The sequence below is a fragment of the Polistes canadensis genome, unplaced genomic scaffold (genome assembly GCF_001313835.1).
Source record: "Polistes canadensis isolate GaletaPanama2010 unplaced genomic scaffold, ASM131383v1 scaffold_135, whole genome shotgun sequence".
NCBI classification, from domain to species: Eukaryota; Metazoa; Arthropoda; class Insecta; order Hymenoptera; family Vespidae; genus Polistes; species Polistes canadensis.
In genome coordinates this window covers 149,489-157,183 of record NW_014569682.1, presented here as the reverse complement: position 1 = coordinate 157,183, position 7,695 = coordinate 149,489, and positions in this window count along the sequence as shown.

Here is a 7,695-nt window from a genome sequence, read left to right as displayed (position 1 = left end):
TACCTCTCTTTCTCTCTCTCTCTCTCTCTCTCTCTCTCTCTTTACCCCCTTTTTTTCTTTTCTCCTAGTCGCCGAGACTTTCTTTAAAACGTCATCGATTGTCATCGTCAAAAATCATTTCTAAATGTTTCTCTTCTTCTTATTCTTATTCTTCTTTTCTTTCTTTTTGTACTGTATATTAAGTTATAGGTTAGATTTCGTTACTACCGAAAATTTGATGTCATACATACGGTGTGCTCACTCATTTTGTTTTCCGTATACCCTATGAATGTTTTCCCCACCCAAAACCCTCAGCACTGATTGAAAATATTTTTCCGACAACATTTCTATGAAAATTCTTTTTTCGGTTCCGTTCGTGTCACTGATTTTTGTTCGCTTCGATACATTTTTCCACTATTTTATTCGGACGAATTGGTCTATTTTGATAAACAGGATGTTCCTACTTGGTTTAACGAAATGAACATTCTTCGGTAAGGATTTGTAAAGGATCCCAACCCTCCTCTTTTCCCCCTCTATCCCTGTTATTTCCCCTAACTTATCTCAAAGGATACTATTTCTGTTGCTATTTTTGTGGTCGGCAAATCTTGATCTAGTTTCATTGTTTCTGTTCGTGTCTGATCGGTTTATCCTAAATCATAAAGATATGTAAAAGCATAATAATACCGTATTGTTGCGGTGAAAGGGGAGAAATTGTGAAAAGAGAAAGGGATTGACAAATCCTGAAATATTAATCATTTGTGCATTCACGATGATATTGTTACAAAATATTTGTTCTTTTTCCTCTAAATTGGTTAGAACATTTTTTAGGTTTACTAACCTATACGATAATACCAATATGTAGTAACAAAATGAAATAATATTTTAGATAGTAACCTTATTGAACTTAACGAATATTAAATAAGAAACGATTTCCATTGGTTTGTCCTAAACGATAAGGTTACAATTCGTTTCTATGAGAATTGACATACGTCTTATTCGTCGAGTAGAGTATGTTGTGTCGACACATCCAGATGATAACTATCTCGTCTTCTGTTTCGAAAAGGACCGAAGACGAAGAGTCCCTCGGTCGATCCGTTTAGCCATCAGAAGAGTAGTAGGTACTCGTCTCTGGTCGCCGTCGGCCTCTGATTGTCCTTTATTGGGTTAAATTGAACTTCCTTCTCGTGATACGCGGCTCGCATCAACTCACTCGCTCTGAGTAGTTGCTTAGGCTCTTAAAACATCTGTATAGGTACGGGGTGTTCTTAAAGTATTTAACATTTATATCATCGATCTATTTATTTCTTTACAAACAAAAAAAAAACACAACGCAAATCGTATTTATTCAAACGTCCTCTTCAAATCCTAACAATTAATTCATCAATTTATATTATAACCTATAACAAATGTTATTTTTTAATAATATTTTGTATGGATAAAAATGAAATCGATCGATGTAATCATAAATATTGTTTAATATTTATATGACAAATTTCATTTTTGTTTTTTAAGATATATGTGATATAATTTATTATTTAAATTTTATAAACGATTTTTCAATTTGTTATATCGAATCAATACACATTCTATATTTAAAATAATATTTTGTCCTTTTTAATTTTGTTGGTTTGAATTAAAAGATTTAACGAGGAACGTTTAAACGTGAATTAGTTATAGATCGATTAATCGTATAACGCGTGAGAATTATGATCGTGATTTATTGACACCCCGTAGATATGACTACGGCGGAGAGTCATACGAGCTTAAGAGTTAAGAGTTTGGGCTTTGCGCTGCGCAACAATTCGCGAGGGGGCGAACCAAGAGTGAGGAATTCAGAGCGGGTAAATACGGTGGGCGGCTTAGCCTTATCTACGTGTGGAGAACGCGATCCAAGCGACCTGTGAACTGCACATAATCGCGTCAAACCCAACAACGCTTACTATAGTTATACTCTCTTCTTCATTATATCCCAAATTTTTAACGCGTTCAATTCATTCAAACCAATTCCCCACTAAAACAAACCAAAACAAACGATTCTAAATTTGATTAAACAAATATTTAATGCATAATCGATAAATTTATGATCGTTTCTAACCCTTTTTGTTTATTATTTAGGTTAACCAATAGATAATTATAGGTTATGTCTACTTTTCTTTTTTATAAATAACGCATAAGATGAAAAAACTTTGTTGATTTATTGATTTAATTTAACAAATCAAATGACTATAATCCAATTGTCAAAATATTTTTACAAATAATAATACGTATGACTAATTGGTTAGGTGTAAAAGTATATTTGGGTGTTGTTGGATGTGACACTGATTTTTTCAGGACAATTCGTGTCGAATTTAATGGGAGATTTTATGGAATATCGGTTGAGAATCTCTGCTTGAGGGAATCGTACTGATAAGAATGAATTATGCAGATGAATGTTGCGGCGATGTCGCCGATGTATCAAACCGACTCAACTAGCTCATTCTCCTTCGTTATCTATTCATTGACGAGGCCGACATGCGCGACGTGATTGTGGACCAGAAATCCGGACTGTTCCCATGTTCCACTTATGGCATTTGGTCCAATCGCACGCGTCTGACTTTAGACGATGTCTGATAAGTTACTAGCAGGGCTCATGACTATTCTGCACTTCCTCATGACTTAGGAAGTTCAAATACTTTCAGAAACGTTCAGGAAGTATATTCAAACTATATATTATCAGTTACATTTGATTTCAACTGACCAGTTAGTTGACTTCTATTTGTTCATTGGAAAGCATCAATTGAATTAATAATTTCAACTTGAACAAAAATAAATGTTATTTGTTATTTAGCATCTAAACAAAGAAATTGAATGCATTTGTTAAAAAAATGATTCGTTTTGATATAATAACTGTCATATTTTATCAGGTACCTAATTATTTGTGTATTATGATAAATATAAGTAGGGAATAAAATTCTGTTATCCTATGGATCGATAAAATTTAATTCAAGATTAGATGAATATAATTATTAGAATAATTTGTTATGCAAAATGTGGAACGATATAACATTTGTAATACACGATCTAGAATATTTGATAAATTTATAAGATAAAAATCAGTGGAAGTTTACATGAACGGTGTGTAGCAGTGCCGGTGGGCTCAGCTTAATGATGCCGCATCCGGGAGTCTTCAGGACATTGTACCTCGCAAAAAAGGACCTTATAACACGTTCACAGCTGGACCCGCATTCTACGTTCCCTCAGCAGTTCTCTTGCTTGCTTGCTTGCTTGCTTACTTGTGCTCGTCAGTTCTCACTTCGACTGAAAGAAGCTGATCCATTAACGACTACCTCTGTGAACATTAATAATCCAACAGGTTTGCGTATAAAAGAGAAACCCAGAAGGATTTTCAAAATGTCACTCTGAACCTTTAAAAACTAAACTCGTCTATAACGAAATCATTTCCGACTTCCTGAATTGAAATATTCGCACGCGGATAGATGTTTTACGAGAATAGGAAATGATGTTATATAGAATAAAAAAAAAAAAACGAAGTATCAAAGTCATCAGGATGAGATCCCGTTTTCTAAATATGTGTATATGTATATGTATATGTCTACGCATACAAATTAAAAAATGTCGACAGTTGGCGAACGGTTGTGGTCTCGTCTTTAGAATTCCTTAATTCCTTTCGTAATCTTTTCATACTTCACACACTAATATGCATCCTAGATCGTTAATTATAAAACAGGTACCTACTATAACCATAATACATTGGAACTTAAAAGTCAATTTATTTTCCAACCATGATCGTATACAATAAAATACGTTACATTATTTTGTCAGGGCTGGATTTAGAATTTGGGTTTCGATTTCATTAAAATTAGAAAAAAAAACACACACACATACACAAAAAAAGTAATAATAATAATAAGAGGAAGAAAAAGAAGAAGAATAATCGTATTATTGGACACCCTGCTGTGAGTTGTTCCTAACCTAGTACCTTCTCGTCATTCATACGCAGATACCTGTTACTGTTTTCTTCCCTCGGAAAAGAGGAAGAACCTAACGAAAGGAACAGAAGTAAACGAATGAACAGAAGAAGAAGAATAAGAATAAAAATAAGAAGAAGAAGAAGGAAGAGAATAGACCGTACAATCACGATGAGTGGCGGCCCTGAGGTGCGAGCTAAGAGTGGAAAGGCTCCCGGGCTGCCAACCTAATAAAGCAATTTGTCACGGTTGTCGTCCGAATGCCAGCCATACATTAACACACAATCTTACCTCTCTTTCTCTCTCTCTCTCTCTCTCTCTCGGAGAGAATCGAGCATCTTCTTTCTCTTTCACACTTTCAAACTCGCCATTGGATCATATTCTTCTTCTTTTTCTTCTTCTTATTCTTATTCTTATTATTTTTATTCTTATTCCTTTTAGTTTTCTTTTTACCTTCTCTTTTTCCTCGTGTCACCACCACCGACTTTCATTCTCTCAAAAGCTTATCGCAACTACGGCAATAATTTCGTAACGATGAAATAAATCATCATCGAAATGCTTCTGGAAATAGTTTCCAACTTCTTATAGATCTTGGTCTATGGTATCAGCTAATTACTTACTAATTCCATTCTCCACGAGTTTATTCTTGGATTTTAAATTGCTATTTCATCTTAATCTTCTTCTTCTTGTTGTTATTATTATTATTATTATTATTAATAGTAGTAGTAGTAGTAGCATTATTACTCTTTGCTTTTTTTTTTTATTTTTATTTTTCGGTACTAGTCTTACAAGACGTACTTAATCATCGTTAAAATATATTTCATTTATATCTATACGTATTTCATAATAATTTTATTTATTACGGTTGCTTTGATTTATCGAACATTTTAAAGGGGGTGGAGTGGTTTCTTTTCTTTTTTTTTTATTGCATTTTGAACGTTCCGCGGTTAATAAACCTAATGTAGTTTTCTTTATTTTGTTTCTCTTCGAAAGTTCGATGATCTTGAGAAGAAGAACTTAAAAAATTTCTTCAACATAATGTGGCTTTAATTTGTTGACAATTTTTACTTTGAAAAAATGTATTATACCTTAAAAGATATAATTAACTTAACGCATTTGAATGTAATCTTATAAATTAATTAAACTCTATTTTTCTCTATAAAATTTGAACGATCTTAAAATAATAAAGATCCTGTAAATACATTTATCGCACACAAAGTTGCATAAAAAAGAAAATTTTGAGGTTATGAAAACTTGATTGAACCGAAAACGAATCCTATAAATATATTTATCACGTAAAATTGCATAAATATACAATTTTAAGGTTATATGAATATTAAATAGTCAAAAATATAAAAAAATAAACTTAATAAGAAGAATCCCCTTATAAAGTTGCATAAATATAAAATTTTGAGATCATAAGAATGTCTTCTAATAGTACAGGTTAGGATGAATAAAAACGGAGAAATGATTTTTCTAAATTCTATGCCGAGTCAGCAAGAATCTTTTATCTCTGTTTTTCTTTAGAAGAAGAAGAAGAACTATTACGTACTTTTTACGCGGACGACCCTGAAAGAAGAAGAAGAAGAAGAAGAAGAAGATGAAGAAGAAGAAGAAGAAGAAGAAGAAGAAACCGAATGGTGGTAGAATGAACGCGTCCTGTGGACTTCCTCGAGTACATGGTGCCGATGTAAAAGCAACTGAGGTTCTGCTGGTTCTTGCTACCGGTGAGAGGCAGCACTCAGAAGGTGCGGGACATCCATGATTGATGGATCCTCGCTCCGAGTGGTCCCCGACGAACCAGATGGGACTATCTTTCTCTTTCTTTCACCTAACGTTCGTATTTCTGCTTCTCAACTTCGTTCGTTCATTCGTTCTTCTTCTTCTTCTTCTTCTTCCTCCTTCTTTACTATTTATTCTTATTTTTATTCTTATTTTTTATACTTTTCTTTATATTCCGACAAGGCGAGCGACTTTCTAATCAAGAATTATTGGTCACACTTGGCTCCTGTTCATCCAACAAAGGCGCCACAATAACAAATTTATCTTATCTTTTAGATTAATTCTATGTCACATTATACAAATTTTAATAATTCATGATGAATAATAAAAAAACACGAAGTATCTCCGTTTTATTTTTAATTAACATTCTATACGCTTATACACAAATCTTTGTTAATAATAATATTTATCTATAGAAAAACTAAATACTTCACGAGTTTATCAAATATATTACAAATCTCAACGTATAACAGTAAACTACGAATAATTATTATCAACAACAAAAAAAAGAATTATACGACAATGATCAAACCTAAATTAACAATAGACATCCTGAAAACAAAAAAGTATTGAATAGTATGAAAGAGAAATAGCAATTAAGTGTACGAGGTATTAGAATATTGGTCAATATATATTTACTGTGAGAGTTAAGAGACCAATACAGGGCCGAGTTTGGTAAAGTTGGCTGAGATCCATAGTCACGTCTAAGTATTTCGAGTTCAAGGCCATCGTCTCTGATGGAGAGTCGCATGTCCAAGGAAGGAACGACGATGTATCGGCGTTCGGCCACATGGTGAATTAAGGGTCAGCCCATTACCGATTTGACCTCGGATGACCCGGCAGTGTATACGGAGCTGCTTGCGTGCCGCTTGATTCAATTAACCCTACGACACACAAACACGCACGCATACACGCGGTTATATACTATTCGTATATATGATAAACGTCAGTGCACGTGTGCGATTCGTTTGAAAGCTCAGACCGATCTCAAATTAATCGTTTCAGATCTTATTTATTTTTCTTATTATTCACTACCCTAACCTAACCTTCATTCATTCATTCGATATTCCGTGAAATTCGATTAAAGTGTAGTTAGCAAAGTAAGAACCTTCTTCATATATAAATCACGAAACTTCACTTAATTAACATGTTACATATATATTTACACGTTATTCGTGCCTAACAAGGTGCGGTCAGGTCTTAACTACGATTAAGAAACCCTTTTCGTTAATTATCATACCTGAAATATGTGAGAACCATTATCAAACTCATTCATCCTAATCTCACTTTATATTTGTTTTTATTTATGATTGATTTGTTTTCTATTCTCTCTTTCTTTCTTTAGCCATTACTTATTTTTTTTTATTTTAATCAATGTATTGTAGAAAAAAAAAACAAAGATTGATTATAATTTAAATTACAATTTCTTTTTTTTTTTAAAACAAATCGCGTTTTATATGTATTTTTAATCGATTTTTTTTCTACTCGTCATAAATAAATACTTTGAAGGATTTATTTTTCGATCGAATATTATTATTCGAATGAGAATTGTACTAAGAGAGACACGATGAAACAACCCTTTGGTTAAGAACAAAAAAAAAAATTAAAAAGAAAAGAAAAGGGCCGCCGATCTCGTAGTACCTTTAAACTACTTTTGACAGTATCGTGTTTCTCCCTCGTTCATATTCGTTCGTTCCCTTTCTTCGGCCGAGATTAACGCACTACAAGTGGACCTCTCGACTTCTATCGCATCAACGCATTTGATAAGAGGCGAGGTTACCGGGTGACCAGTCAACAGATGCGGCCAATTGCTCGTACTAATGTCATTCCGTCCGTTGAAAGCTAACTCGAGATGTTATATACTAAACAACATCTATGTTCGTTACCGTAAACATCAACTATCATTTGTTTGCCTAAAAAGTTACTTATCTACAAATAAAAAATCAATTTGCAAATTATTCGACAA